At 35.2% G+C, this 16,198-nt stretch overlaps 1 non-coding gene across 1 annotated transcript; it reads left to right on the forward strand.

The window, feature by feature from the left end:
• The first annotated feature begins 2,712 nt into the window (after window positions 1-2,712).
• LOC116149053 (small nucleolar RNA SNORA11) lies at window positions 2,713-2,842 on the forward strand. Its single transcript, XR_004132692.1, has one exon. It is a non-coding gene; the product is annotated as a small nucleolar RNA SNORA11 (small nucleolar RNA).
• The last annotated feature ends 13,356 nt before the right edge of the window (window positions 2,843-16,198 follow it).

Consider the following 16,198-nt stretch of genomic DNA (forward strand, 5'->3'; position numbering starts at 1 on the left):
ATGAAGATAGTTTAAATAATGCTGAAACAGGTTTTATTTGTAATATGTTTTTTCCAACATAGTAATACTGTTCAGAAATAAATAATGCAAGTGTCTTAGGAATTTGTTATGAGAAAAACAGTATTTTAACATTACAGCTTCACAGTAAGGATTATTACTGAATATTAACTTTTTATGTGTATATAGGTTAGAATCATATAAATCCTGACTCAGAATAATTTATATTCCACATGAGTTGAAATGCAATTGAAAAAAATCTAGAAATAATACTTTAAATAAAACCTATATGCTCAATACCTTTCTTAATTGACTACATACTTATCTATAAATCTTAATCATAGTGTTTGTTGAAACTAAAGTTGCTTAGCTCCAGAATCTACTTGTATAAACATTTATAAATTACTTTTCAAGCAGATATTTACTGTTAATGCTCTTCTCTTAGATTCATTTATCGTTGTGTGTAAGTGAACTTGAGATCAACACATTTTATGTTACAAGCCCTTGAAACAACTGGTCAAATGTGTTAACATTTTTATGAAACTTGTTAGTTGGCCTTTGAGCAATTTATTCTAGCATTAGATGATAACGATATAAGTATTATACTTTAATCTTTATGTCTGTCTGTTTCTCATTTATTTTGTGCATTCTTGAAATTGTAAGATGCCCAAGTGACTTTTGATCAAGCAATGAACTATTTCATGGTTGGTGGTAAAGAATAAGGAAAACTCTAATCATTTTGACAATTTCATTTGAATATGCATAATGATTGTCAAAGATTGTCTTATGTTTATAATTAATGCTTAAAGTGAGCAGAAACAACAAACAGGATGAATAAGGAAGAGGCAAAAGTGCTGTTTATGTCAGTTCCCTTGATTCTGGATCTATAAATAAATCCTGGTTATGAGAGAAGCAGTATCATCGATTGGATGCTGACTCAGATCACATAGAGCCTTCTGGAAAACCTTTGCCGCAGCCCCACAGGGAATTGTCACCCCCCTAGCTGGTACAATAGTTAAGCCTTACATAGGGCCCTCTGCCATTCTACTATACCAGCTACTTCAGGATAGTGGGGAGCATGGTGATATCATTGTATCCGCAAGCACAGCGCCACCATGCACTTCATTAGCTGTGAAGGGAGTCCCTTGATCAGAAGCAATGCCGTGTCGAAGACCATGATGATGACCAAGTCATTTAAAAAAAATTCTTGGGTAGTAGCGTCGTCAGCAGCAATGTGTGCAGGGAAAACAAATCCATATCCAGATTGCCTGTTAGAGTGAAAACAAAATGCCGCCCTTCCATGATGGAAGTGATCCAGCGTAATCAGCCTGTCACCAGGTAGCTGGCTGACCAACCCTGGAAACAGTGCTGACTCAGGGACTCAGTGTTGGTCTGTGCCGCTGACAGATTGGGCACACAGCTGTGACAGGAACCAGATCAGCCTTGATGAGTGGAAGTCCATGCCTCTGAGTCCATGATCACCTCCATCCCTGCCACCATGGCCACTTTGTCCGTGAGTCCTTTGGGTGACGACAGGGGAGGCTGAAGAAAGGGCTGACCGGTATCCACAGAAAAGATCATTCTATCCACTTGATCATTAAAATCCTCCCCAGCTGAGGCCACCCCTTTGGTGGGCCCTTCACCACTGTCCAAGGTTGTCCCAGGCAGGAGAAGCAGGCAGCTGTCCACATTCAGGAGGTGCCTGCATCCTATGCAGACTCATCTGTAAACCAGGCCCAAGTTTTCTCCTTCTCTGTCCCCTGATCATAGGGAGCTCCCCATGGGGTCACAGCTGAGACTAGGGGAGGGAAGACAGAGTAGCAAGAGGGAGACCATGGACATTTGGGCCACTTTTTCATTTAACTTGCTTGTGCCTTGTGCCTTCAGGGCCTGCTCAGTCCCAACTGTATATAAACCACTTCCATTGGAAGATGGGATACTGATGTGTGCACCCAACTTTGTGGGTTGGTGGTTCCGATCACACCCAGTTCACGATGCGCAGCCCAGGTCGCGTGGTAACTTGGTGGTCCATGATGAAGCATGTCTCTACAAAAGCTCAGTAGCAGCCAGGAGCCCTGTCTCCAAAGGGGAGTGGTTATTTTCAGAGGATGGCAGGTCTTTGTTCCAAAACCCTCAGAGCCTGGGCTGTGATATATCTGTAAGGGCCCATGGAAAGCTTTAAAGAGCATCCTTACCTGCCACTGAAGCCCCACTGGATCTGTGGGATCATGTGGCCCAAGTGATGAAGCAGCTTGGATAGCAGCCTGGACCTGTTGCAGACCCTTCTCATGTTCCGGGCTCCACTCAAAAGTAGCACCTTCTCAAGTCACCTGGTAGTTGAGATGATGTGACGTGCTCAGACGAGGAACATGTTGCCTCCGAAATCCAGAGTCTCTCTCTAGACAGCGTTCCTCTCTTTTGGTTGTCGAAAGGGCCAGATGTAGCAACTCATCCTTCACCTTAGAAAGTGTTTGTTGCCATGGACCACACCATTTGAGCCCTAGAAATTTCACTGAGGTAGAAGCCTTCTGAAGCTTCACCAGATTTACCTCCCACTCTGCATCGTGCAAATATCTTATCAGAAAGTGTAGGATAGTTGCTACTTTTGCTCACTAGGTCCACGCGGCATTATGACATACATATAAAGGACCGGCGTGATATCTTGTGGAAGCAAACGATAATAAAGATCCTTATGAACAAAATTATGATATAGGTGGGGTGCACTCAGAGCAGGGGACCTGAGGAAATGACTCCTCTGTTTACAACACACCCAACAGGAATCTGGGTTCATTGTGACGAGGGGCACAAAACTTGAGGCCTTTCTATGAACACATACCCTACACGTGTCCCCCTGCACCTCCACATGGCTGCTGGGCAGGACCGGTGGGACAGGGTTCAATATTGAAAAAAACGCCACACTATTTAGTGGGGGAATTTGCCACCTAGAGCCTGTCCGGCCCGTGCATGGGTGGGCCATGAGTGGTCTTATAGACATAAATGCTTTCAACCTCTTTTCAAGGGAAAAAAAAGAGATTCCATGTGCCATTCTGGAGGACAGAAGGTTTTTGGAGCAATGAAAATATTTTGTACAACATTATAACAATGGAGATCTATGTCATCATACTTTGGCCCGAACTAAGGCAAACTGTGGACTTTGGTGATTATAATGTCTCAAAGTGTGTTCATCCTTAGTTAAAAAAACAAAAGTACCACCCTGGTAAATGAAAATAAAGATGATGCACATGTGTGGAGAGGGAGTATGTAGGGAGCGTCTGTACCTTCCTGTCTATTTTGTTGTAAACCTAAAACTGCTAAAAAAAAAAAAAAGTCTTAAAAACAAAACAAAACAAAATAAAAAATTATGATGTAGGACTGGAGAGTTTATTTACCCCTGAGGTGGGGCAGTAAGGTGGTTTGCTGGCCTTGCCGGCTGAAAGCAAACTGCTTCTGATAGTCTTTACGAACAGGTGTTGAGATACCCTGCCCCCAGTTAATTCTTTTGGGTGTCTGTCTGGTTTTGATTTACATATCTTTTTTGTTTTTATAATTTCTTATTGTCTTTACTGGTAGTTTTCTTCCTTCACTCCTTTGAAGGTCTCCTTCGTGCTTATTTTTAACATCCTTTGACAATGTGGTGCTGTTTACATATCATTAGTGACTTTATCTGCTAATTATTCAGTTGGTTAGGTGCCTTTCTGTAACATTATGTTTCCTCACGTGCTTTTAATTTTAATCTCTCTGTTCTTCTTGTGTTTTGCTTTTTTAATGTCTAGGCTTAGCCTGTCCTGTCTGGCAGTTTTGTAGTCACGTCAACTTTTTTCTTTAAGATGCCATGTGTAAATAAAACAGCCAGGTTATCCCCGCAGGCCAGATTTTCTTTCCCGTGGGATATTGGGAAATTTGGAGATCAGGTTCTCGGTCATGCATGCTAGGACTTCCTGACTCCCGTCCACTGGCAAGTACGCTGTTTTATATGAGCCTTAGATCTACGGATGCTCAATTCCATTTAAACTCATTTGTCAAGCCGTTCTCAGTTGAAGATCCCTTTCGGTTCTTAACTGCTGTTCACTTCACAAGTAGGTACTTTTTTTTTTTTTTTAACTTTTTTTATTGAGTTATTGCGTTATAGTCATTTTACAATGTTGTGTCAAATTCCAGTGTAGAGCACAATTTTTCCGTTATACATGAACATATATATATTCATTGTCACATTTTTTTTCCTCTGTGAGCTGCCACAAGATCCTGTATATATTTCCCTGTGCTACACAGTACAATCTTGTTTATCTATTCTACATTTTGAACTCCAGTCTGTACCTTCCCACTCCCCGCCCCCTTGGCAACCACAAGTTTGTATTCTATGTCTGTGAGTCTGTTTCTGTTTTGTATTTATGTTGTTGGTTTTTTTTTTAGATTCCTCGTATAAGCAATCTTATATGGTATTTTTCTCTTTCTGGCTTACTTCACTTAGAATGACATTCTCCAGGAACACAAGTAGGCACTTTTAGTTTGACTACTGCTGTCTGTTTCTGTTTCTGCCTTCCAGTTCAGAACTGGAGCTCTGCTGTCCAAGACTTCACCCAACTATCAATCACTGTGGCTTCAGACTGTTATTAATACATGTTCATTTTTATTTTAATATACTTTCTTTAGTATATTTTCTTTCAGTGTCTCACTTAGGAAACTCTTATTGTGGGATTCATAGAACCATATTTCTTGAAATCATCAAGCACTTTTTAGCTTTACAAAAGGCACTTTTTAAAACACTTTTTAAAAATATTATAAATCTTCATGCCTGGATTTTTCTCCCATTTTAATACATTTTAATTATTCTCATCACATCCGTTTTTAGTTATACACTCTTGTGACTGTAACTCCTGGCAATTTGATGGTGTACATATTTCAAATGCAGGAATAATAGGATTACAAATGCAAAAAGTTAGGATTAAAATGATGACATGGAAACTGAGAAAACAGAAATAACATATAATGAAAAGGTGTAGCTTCTGCCAATCTCAGCCAGTGATGAAAAACGGCTGCTGGTGGTACTCTGATATCTAGAAGGTAATAGAAAACGGGAAAAGAAAAAAAAAAAATTTAGGTCAGTGTTGAAATAGCATTAGCATTTTAAAGAAGTGGGAGAAGACACTTCACTAACTTTCCTTTTCAATGATGACAGCAAAAAGGTCTCATATTTTATACGAGTGCATATTTTTTGGCTAATGCTGGTTAAGTCCAAAAGTAACTGTAGGTTAAACTCTACTTTAAAATGCCATTTATAACTTGAAAGCAAGCATTATTTAATTTTCTAGTTAATCAAAAATAATTATTGTGATCATGAATAAAGTCTGATTAAGATTTTGGGTTAATTAGAGAGAGATTTTGAAAAATTTTAATAGATTCAAGTCTAAATGAAATCCAACAGGACATTGTTTTTTTTTTTTTCTTTCTTTTTATTGAGTTATAATCAGTTTACAATATTGTATCAACCTCCAGTGTAGAGCACAATTTTTCAGTTATACATGAACATATACAAATTCATTGTCACATTCTTTTTCGCTGTGAGCTACCACAAGATCTTGTATGTATTTCCCTGTGCTATACGGTATAATCTTGTTTATCCACTCTGCATATGCCTGTCAATATCTACAAAGTTTTTTAAATGCTATTTTTGTAAATGCTATTTTTTAAATGTTATTTTTTAATGCTATTTTTTTTTAAGGAGCTATAAGTGGAACAGTTATGTTTAAACACTGGATTAAGAAGGTGATTCAAATTTTTTCCTATTATTTGTTTCCACTTCTCACCTGTTTAAAAACCAGTGAGTTGGCGATATCGGTCACAATAAATATTGGACCTGCACAAGCACTTTCTATCTGAACTTGAATTATTTCAAAGTGAAAAATCCTTTCTTTGACTTAAAAAGGGAAATTGCCTGTGAACTGAGGAGAATTTATATATGGAAAGGCCTCCCTCAAGAATTTATTCTTCATCAATTGATCATCTTATCTTTCCTGGATAAGAAAGCATGGTTATGCTTGGACTTTGTAGAAAGTTCAAATGACTTCTAATTACTCATAGATGAATTATTTGTTAAATTAGCTTCCTATTTGCTCACAATTTTATTTTTAAATACATTTTCAAGTGTACTTCTGGATGTCTCTGGTCATTGTCCGGATTTTAACAAGGAGTAAATAAGACTGAAATGCTTCTCTTGCTCTGCATTTTTCTGGAGTGAGAGTAGACTCAGGACACTGACTAGATGTCCCGTGAAATAAAAGCAGCTGGACAGATGGCACAAAGGCAGTAGGAGACAGAGCCCAGGCTGTTCAGCAAGACCGAAAGAGAAGCAGCCTTATAGAACAGTTGATCCTAGAACAGACACTGATTGCTCTTTTTACAGCTTTTTTGTCTTTGCTGGATCTAGGAATCTTGAATGACAAGAGTAGATAGACGCAGAATGAGGTCAAAGGTCCATGAAAGTCTGGCCCTTGATTGAATAATGTCCTCAGTCAAGATCTCCTTACACTACTGTCTAGTTGTTCTTATCACAGTTTCTATTAATTCTTATTTTTCTTCATCAATTTTATCTACTCTCAATAGGATGACAACATTTAAAAAAGAAATAAAAAGGAGAAGGAAGGATAGAGAGAGTGGAATTTCCAGGAAAAGATACCAAAGAACAACTGAATGCCAAGAACCATCCTTTGTCCTTACTTGGAATGAAAAGCTTCTCCTTTCAAAGGAGTGGATTATTTAAAAAATAAAGGCAAAATAACATAGATATTGTTTTTCAAGTTAAGATGATTTTTTAGAAGTTTCACCCTTCATTATTTCTTTCTTTCCATTTTAATTCTGACTTAATGGAGTAAAACCAGGAACAATACTTTCTCATTTTAATTTATATCCTGTGATTTCAGATAGTAAGCAAGAGACCACTTATAAATAAATGTCTTATAATATATATCTTTTTTATTAATAGTGTTTATTGAAAAAATTTTGTTATGTTTTTTCTCCGATGGGGCACTACCCACTTACGCAGCAAGTGGGAGGTACTGAAAAAGATGAAAAAAATGACATTGGGGAATTAATATTTTACTTTGATCCAACAATTTCATTAGACACTTAGGAGACATTCATCAAACCAATAGATTTATTAATAAAGTTATATTTGTGTTTTTGGTTCCAGGCAAACAGTTATGATTATCAAATAAGTAAAACTGTAATCCATATTTTTTGATACCTTGCTCAGTAAATGTGAAAGCTACTGAGAGCAGTGTATCCATTTTTACTTATATATAATGCTGACTTCCAGTACTCCCATAACACAGAAAGGTAATATCAATAATTTTCTAAGTCAACTTTTCTCAAAATAAAGTCCAAACTTGACCAGTGCTGACTACAGAAACATTGCTCAAGTTAAGAGCCATGAGTTGAGTTTTATTCAGAATCTTACTGAGGACCATAGCCAGAGAGACAGCCTCTCGGATAGCTCTGATGCACTGCTCAAAGAGGTAGGGGGCATGGCCAGTGTATACATATGGTTTTGTTAGGGAATACATGCAGTCAATCACACATTCCAACAAAAGGTCACTGCTAGTCATGAGGGATAGGTATCTCCATTAATGTTGGTGTTTTTATATATATATATATATAGTACTTCATATATATATATGAAGATATAAGAATTTGAGTGTATTAAAATTCTTCCTGAGATATCGAACTATCTAAGGGGGCTATTTTTCCAAAGCACGGGGTGCTTTCATCCTGAGTTCCTTTTAGGGCGCACTGATGGTCAGCGATGGTAGTGGCTAATTAGTTGATCTTTGTAGAACTGGATGGTGGGCAACATTCTTTCTTTTTTTAACTCTCCCCTTTTGGTTGTAAATTGACCAGGGCTCGGAAGGCTTTTTATGAGCAGTTTGTCCCACAGTACTGGGACGTCTCAATTCCAAGTCAGGCAAGGATTTCATTAAGAAGCCACTCCATGTGTTCTGACTGGACGAGGCTCTGTTGGTGGTAGCCATAAAAAACCTGGGCCACCTGTCTTACGAGTCTGCTGTGGTCCCAGAAGTGTTTCTTCTTTGCTGCTTCTTTCCATACCTAGAGTTACACTAGTACAATTTCAATCTTATATAGAACTATGTATTTGGTAAACCATTGCAAGTTGCTTAGTCATCATTATTTTTGTTGGAGGCTAAATTACACTTTGGGTTATATAAGAAATAAGCTTACAGAATAGGCAGAATAAAAGTATTGCTAGTAGCATTAATAAACCCATAAGTAAGAAAAATTAAACCAGGAACTTCCGTTAGTTGCAGCCCAGTATACCTCCAGTTGTCTGACCCAGTCTGTCCTATGTCAATCACTGTCTTTAAAAGTCATGCTATACTCGCATCATTGATATGGCACTCAGTCCAATTTCCTAGTGTTATTAGGCTGATAATTTATAGTATGAATTAACTGTTCCCAATGTAATGGGGCTTAAACTTAAATGACCCTAACCTGGTGTTAACACACATAAATGAATCATGTAATTGAGGGAAGATTCTCCTAATATGTGGGAGGTTATGTTTCTTTTACTGAAATTTAGCTTGTTGCTCTGATTGAACTTGAATAACCTTTAAGGAAAATTCATATTTATGGCCAGGGTCAAAGCAAATATGGCCAAGTGAGTGTTCCCATCTAATCATATCAGTAGTGGCCCAAACAGAATGATAACTTCTTTCTTCAAGGTTACATTTCCTAAGGACCATCCAATCAGAGCCTTGTAGAGGAGAAATCCACCAAAGTAACTAGAAGCAGGTAACTGTAGGTAATTAATCATAAACCCAACAATTTGATTGATTTTTAAAGTCTATGCAGGATTGTGCACATGATATAAAAACATTTGATTCATATGTAAAAGTCCAAGAAATCAAGAAAAACTAAAACTAATCATATGAAAGTCAGGTCTGGCATCTTAGGATAGCTGTCTACTTTTCATGTTGTCTTCTTATTGTCCTGGTGTTGGTGTCATGTCTTGTCTGTTGCGTTGTTTTAAGGTGAGTTTGAAGTTAGCAGCCCTCTCTATAGACCAATCCAGTTCAGGGCCCCATTTTAAATGGGAAATATGAATTCAAGATACAGGCCTTTCCATCTAGGTTGCAAAGTGTCCTTTGAATGACCTCTTTTCAAGTATGCATAATCTCCTGGCTACACATCATGAAGCATCTGATCTTCATTTTAAAAGATATTACTGTGACAAGCTTCAGAAACAAGCTTGGAATGTCCTCTTAATTCAATTAAAACTTATAATAATGCAGCGAAATAACCAGGGGCCATTTGGAAGTTGGTCTTAGGCAGTAAATACAAAACCTGAAGACAATTAACAACACCAGAATTTAAAATCCACTGAAACATATTTCTTCTCTAAAATTATCTTTATTTCTACAAGATGTAGACATATTAAGGCTAATTTGTTTGCAAAATAAGCCTACTTTCAATAAATGGTCTGATTTTTTTACAAATGTGTAACAAGAATAGCAATTGATTGCATATGTTCTTATCAATTTATTTTGCTGGAACTTTTCAAAAATAATTTCCGATTGTCTTTTAAAAAGGCCTCTCAAGGTCAGGAAATACACACCAAGAACTTGCCACTAGACTCCACCAGACATACCTACAGATTTGGGTGGATTCCTCTGTTCTTGAGGTCTCCAAAATATCTTGAGGTTCCTGCACCTCCCAGGAAGTAACTTTTCTTATTTACCCTGTAAGGTTACTGGGAACCAGTAAGCAAGGCAGCAGGCTGTTTTCCAGGGGCTCTATGGCTCCACAAATTCACTTTAGTTCCTTGAAGCTGTCTGGTCATATCCGAGTCTAGGCATATTCTCAAACATGACATTCCAGGCAAAGCCATTGTAATATAAACAATGGTTCCAATTGTGTCCTGTTATAAGGAGAATAGATTCTTACTGAACTCATGAAAATGACTACATGGCCACACAAATAAGAATATTCACTAAGAGTTTCCAAACTCTGGAGGGATCACTTAGATAAAAAAGACAAAGGTTTTAATTCTGCTTACAAAGGTATCATTAACCAAATTACTGTAAGTCATAATTAGCCTAAGGTGAAAGTTTCCTTATATCTAGAGAAAAAATTTAAACACAAGTAAATTTCAGAGAAAAAGTCATAATGATCATTCAGGCTTATGAAACAAATTCCTGTTGATCTTCATCTTCTGTTAACAGTTTTCTGAAGCCATCAGGATTTTCATTAGAATTCTGTAATTTCTTACCCAGTTTTGTGACATGATCTGAAAGTTCCCAGAAACCTGGCCTTGTCAAAAAGTCCTTTCTATGCATCTTCTTGAAGATGAAGCATTCTTGCAGAAACAACAGAGTAAAACAATAACGATAAGTGACAAGACTTAAAATGGCATGGTTAAGATCTGACTACAATGCAATTGTCAAAGAAAATTGGTTATTTTTGTGGCATGCAGAATTTTAAAATAATAACTAAAATTATGATTGATAACATATCAGGACATATTCAAATTTGAGAAATTTTATATAATTTCTTGAACATTTATGTTAATAACATTTACCCTAACAATATAAGATTCATCACTACTTATTTGATAATGCTTCCTATGTAATTTAATCTACCAAATAAACCTGATTAGTTTCATATATTTTTTTTTTTGAGATATTGTAGGGGCCCTCTGAAACATCCCAGAGTTGGATAGAGGTCAAAAAATTTCATTTAGAATTTGATTTGGGGAAGTTTATCAAAGATATCAAAAGGGTTTAAAATAATCAAAGAGAATCGTAGGTCAACATGAAACAAAACTTATTCACTTAACTAAAGACAAAAAATACTTCAAATACAAATACAAAAAGTTACAACATATTACCTAAAAGGTAGAGAAACTTTATAATTTGTTATCAGAGGCAGAATAATATTGCAAGAAACTTTTTCCTCTTAACGGAGAGAAAACCAAATTGTAGTTTTGCACTACTTCCCTTTAATATTAAAATTCATTAACTTAATTAAGTTTATTCTAATCTTAGTCAGTCCAGACTACATATTAAACTCTTTTTTTCAGGGTTTCTTTTTCATAGCTTCTTATAATTTCCTATTTTTACCTTCAGGTTTTGTCTTATGCTTCCCCTTTATTCTCTTACTCTCTCTTAACCTCTCTTCAAAATAAAATTATTTTCTTTCCCCTTAAAACAATGTTCATTCATTTTTATACCTTCTTTTTCCTTGCATACAAAGATATTTTTCTTATAATTCTTAGTAATTTTAATTATATATTTTAATTAGAATCCTTAACCTTTAAGAACTTAAGTTTCTAGTAAAAACTAAGAAGTAAGCAATTATGAACTGTCTTTTACACTAGCATTCTATAGAATTGGCAAACATATAAGTACTATCTATGATTTTTAAAAAGGTGCTTCATATAGAAAATTTCTCAGTGTGGCACTAAACATATTTATTAATAGTTCTAGATATCTTTAGTTTCTCTTTAAAAGAAAGCCTATGTTCTGTGATTAGTATTTTAATGTCTTTTTGTATTTGGGAATAATCTAGATATTTAGTAAACTTCTGTCATTTAACTTAATTTACCAAAGCTCTAAATCTGGAAAAACTATTTTTAAGTAGACATACCATAAAACATAATTATTCTTAAAGAGGTCACTTAAAAACTGTTACCTCATTTACATTTAATTCACTTTTCCCCAATAATTATGTTTAGATTACCCATGAAAACTTCATGAGACATTAGATTAACCTTTTTTTTTTGCTGACAAATGCCTTGCTGACAAATGATAAAGATAATGTGAATTTATTTGATCTTCAGTAAACCTAGGTGCAATAGAAATATATTTAATGTTGATGACTTTAAAAACATGTCTGTACTAATTAAATAAATAAACTGAAATTAAATTTAATACCAATTATTGGTTTAATACTGAATATTTTCCAGATCATGTAAAGTTGAAATTCATTTTGATTGGTTTCTACTATATTTCTGAAAATTCATATAATTATTAATTGCGTGTAAGCCAATTAAATAGAGCTTATTTACAAATTAATATTGGCAGTACCATCTGGGGTAGAAATACCATATTTATGAAATACATACACAGACACACAGAGATCCAGATAGACGCAGAGGTCTCATAGTTTTCTTTTTAAAACTTAGTCATAAATCAGGTATTACAATATAAAACTTATCAGTTTATAAATAACATTTGGCGTAGGTTAAGTCTACTTGTTTAAGTTTAAAAAGACCTCTTTTCTCTTTTGTTTCTTCCTAGTCTCAGGAATTAGAGATGGTTTAGGAAGGAGTTCCCTGACCTGTAGAGCATTTGCATCTCAAAGGCACAGGGAAAGAAATGCAAGCCCCTCCTAGAAGGACTTTTGTTCCCTTAGGGTCAGAATTTTGAAAAGAGATTTTATCAGGCTGGCTTTCTCTAACTGTATATGCAAAATCAAGTCTTGGCATATCAATATACCCACTCTTGGACCTCTGACCATCAGCCCTTACAAGAACTGTCATGGTGCCTGTGGATGCACCACGAGGCTCAAGGTCTACTGGAAGTCGAATCTGCCACCATCTTGGTCTTAACCCGTCTGCCCTGTCCTCAACTCCTGTGTCATTCCTTCAGTGGTGGTGCCCTGCCCCCCTTCCCTCCTGTCTCAGTATCAAACTGAAAGAAAGGACTTAAGTAATTCCTATATGTTCTTTACTAGAAATTTTTAAATTAAATTTACTTTATACTCATAGAAGGAAGAAAACACATTTTCTAAATCTCAGTTTAGAGATTTAATTTTGTCTCATCATTTTCCCCCAACTTTTATTCCCCTTAAAAAAAAGACACATTTTAAAGCAAATGACCAGATATTACATCATACCGAAGACTGAACTTGTTGAAAAATTGCAAAAAAATGAAAATTCTATCGGAGAAGAATGTTTGTGATAGGAAAATCAAGAAAGGGTTTCAGATAACTAGTATATAAGGTAGCCTTGTAAATACATTGAAACAGAGCTTAATGATCTAAAACTGACAAACAAAATGATACAGGCAATTCTAGGTATGCTATCGCTTGCCCTGTGGAGTATCTTCTCTTCTTAGTGAGTATGTCTTAGTTCATACATTCTTCTCAGAACAGAAAAAAAGTAGCAGGTCTCAGAGTCCATAAGAGGGTAATTTTAATATCCTTGTGTTTTAACATTTTATATTAATGTTTATAAAAGTAAATTCCAAAGGTAAAAACGAAATATCTTACAGATGTATTTTTTCCTTGTTGTTATTGTTTAAAACATATTCATACCTTCTTTAAAATCTATAACAAAAATCCTTATTATTGACGGCTTGGGTACTATACAAAAGTGCAGATGAGAAAAAAACCCTAAGTAGAACATGCAGTGATGTTTACGCTTAATATTTTGGTATATGTTTTTCCAGTCTTGTTCTATAAACTTAGAGTTTTATAACTCTGTGTGTTTGTCTAAATATTTAATGCTTGAATTATTATCATATACTGGTATATCATCCACTTTTCACTTGGTACTAAATATTGATCATTAACATTCTATATTAATATTTTAATAAAAATCTACATTTTGTTGGTTATATATAGTTGCAATGAAGTAAGTGCACACATATGCAACTAGTAAAGGCCTATAGGCTGGTATTTTGGTTTATACTATTGTTTTTTAATACTGGAAATGATACTACAGTAAACACAAATGTTTTTCATGTATTTTTGTTGTCATTAGTTTGTATCCCTGGATGTAAACTCTTTGACCAAACTTTGCTATTAATTTAATGGTTTTGATACAAGAATTGTGGAAGCAATTTAACCTGATGATCCATTTTTCTATACATCTTGGACGACATTTTTCAGGAAAAAGTAGAATTCTGTTGCTGTATTTTTTATTTAATTTTACATAGATTATGTTCCTTTTTATACTTCTTTTGGTCACGTGCAGTTTTTATTTATGAAATTTCTCAAATTGTTCTTTATTCATTTCAAGGGAGGTGTTTAAATTTTCTTAATAATCTTTAACATAATTTTTAATTTTCATTCATAAATAGATCCTTTCAGATATTTTTAAATTTATAGACTTTCAGAAACTACTGATATCTATCAATATTACTCTCAAATAAAGCAGTTTATTGTTCTTACTTTTCACTTACTACGAACACATTTCCCCTAGGCTCTGTAACTCCTAATTAGAATCACTTATAAGCAAGTTATCTAATAGTTGCAATGATAATAAGCTAGAAAAGTGTATATTTTATTTACTCTAATATATATTTCCATTACTATTAATTGCTACATGCTCTTAGTAGCTTCAAAATTGGGCTCTTTGACCTTCATTTATTTCATATCTTAATGGGAAATTTTCTGTATAGGAATGTGCAGGAATGAAATCAGACATAGAGATGACATCCTGCTCTATTTTGCCTACTTGATGTATGTTGTGAACGAAAATACTGCAACCACATCAGTAAACAAAGAATGCTGAAACCAAGTCACCAGCGGCTGCCGCCACCCCCCAGTGAAGACAGGCCTGCAGCCCGGCCTCTGCAGCCACTCACAGTGGTGCCCTCTGAGCGGACTCAGAATGAAAAAGGACAGGATCCTGGCCCTAGATAGCTAGGTGCTTGTCAAAGGGAGGAATTAAGTGAGCCCAAATGTTTGCTTCCTCCCATACATAGAAAAGCACTAAATCCTTTAACTTAAGATGCTTGGTTTTCTTTAGGTAACAAGCAATCTTTTATTGTTCCAACTCCTGGTCTTTGTTGTAAAGCTCCTATAGATCCTAGATCCTCCCCTACCTCTTCAGAGCAGCCCCTCAGAGCGATCTGAGAGGCTGACATCCCGGTTTGAGTCCTCCTGCCAAATAAAACATAACTCTTAACTTTTAGGCTACACATTTATTTCAGTCAACAATGTCAATGATAAAATTTTGATTTTATTGGAATGAAATAATGAATAACATTTGTTTCATGTTCAAGAAGTCTGCATTTATTTACATAATGCAGACTTTGGGGGCAAATTATTAAAAATATACACATATAGGGGATTTCTTGATGTGGTAGATTTGTGAAAATAAGATCAATATCCAATGTTGGCAAAAGTTTTGGAGGAAGACCACTCCTACACACAGCTGACGGGAATCTACTAGTTTAGAGACTTTTGGAGAGTATTTGGGAAACATTTTGTAATAACTGCTAAGACATCATTATAATAGTATTTGGGGTAATGTAGAAAAGACAGAGTCTGGTGTGACTTTTCAACATTTTCATAAAGAAATTAAAATGATCTCATAATAAAAGAATAGAAGAATGGCTAAAGATATCTTCTGCCCACATGACAATCCTGTTTTATATTACAATATCTCATAATCTTTCTTTGTATCCCCTTCAACAGTGCCTTTAGCCCAAGACAGAGGTATTTGTCCCCAAAAGTGGAAGTGAGTTTTTATTTTCAGAGACATACACACTTCCATGATGACTAAAAGTTTCCCAGGTGATTCTGGATTTTATTGATAATTTGGCACGAAAGACATGACAAGAATTTTTGATCTTCTCACAGTGGTCTAGCCTAATAAAATGCGTTTAATACTTACAGATTACCTAAAGAACATGTGAAAGTGAACATTTCTAAGGCAGTTCATCTCCTGTGTGATTATGTGCATTAATGTGTAATGTTACAGAACTAGGGGAAGAAATATTCGTCAAAGCACCTGTGACTTCTGAAACTTACTACTTAAAAGGTGAGCACAAAATAAATACAGTCCTTCTTATTGGGACCTAAATACATATTAAAATCTTATAGAAATTATATAATCATTTATGTTAAAATTCCATTTTGGTTAAGTTAGTGCAGATAATTAAGATGTTTAAAAATATTTCCCTATAATGATGTTAGTTGAAGTTCTTGCAGAAGAGTTAAAAAGTGTAAGCAATTTAAATGAAGAATTTATTCAAGTTGACTATCCTAGAGCAGAATAGTCTGTAGTCATGACAAATGCACACCCAAATAGCAACACTTTTAATTCATATTTTGAGTGAAAAAAAATCTATAAATAGTGCAGTAAAACAACTTTTTCATAAAGGAAAAAATGCAGGTAAACATGCTTAAAAAAAGATTTTCAAATATAAAAAGAAAAAAATACATTACCTCTGCATAAATA

The sequence above is a fragment of the Camelus dromedarius genome, chromosome 1 (assembly GCF_036321535.1).
Source record: "Camelus dromedarius isolate mCamDro1 chromosome 1, mCamDro1.pat, whole genome shotgun sequence".
NCBI classification, from domain to species: domain Eukaryota; kingdom Metazoa; phylum Chordata; class Mammalia; order Artiodactyla; family Camelidae; genus Camelus; species Camelus dromedarius.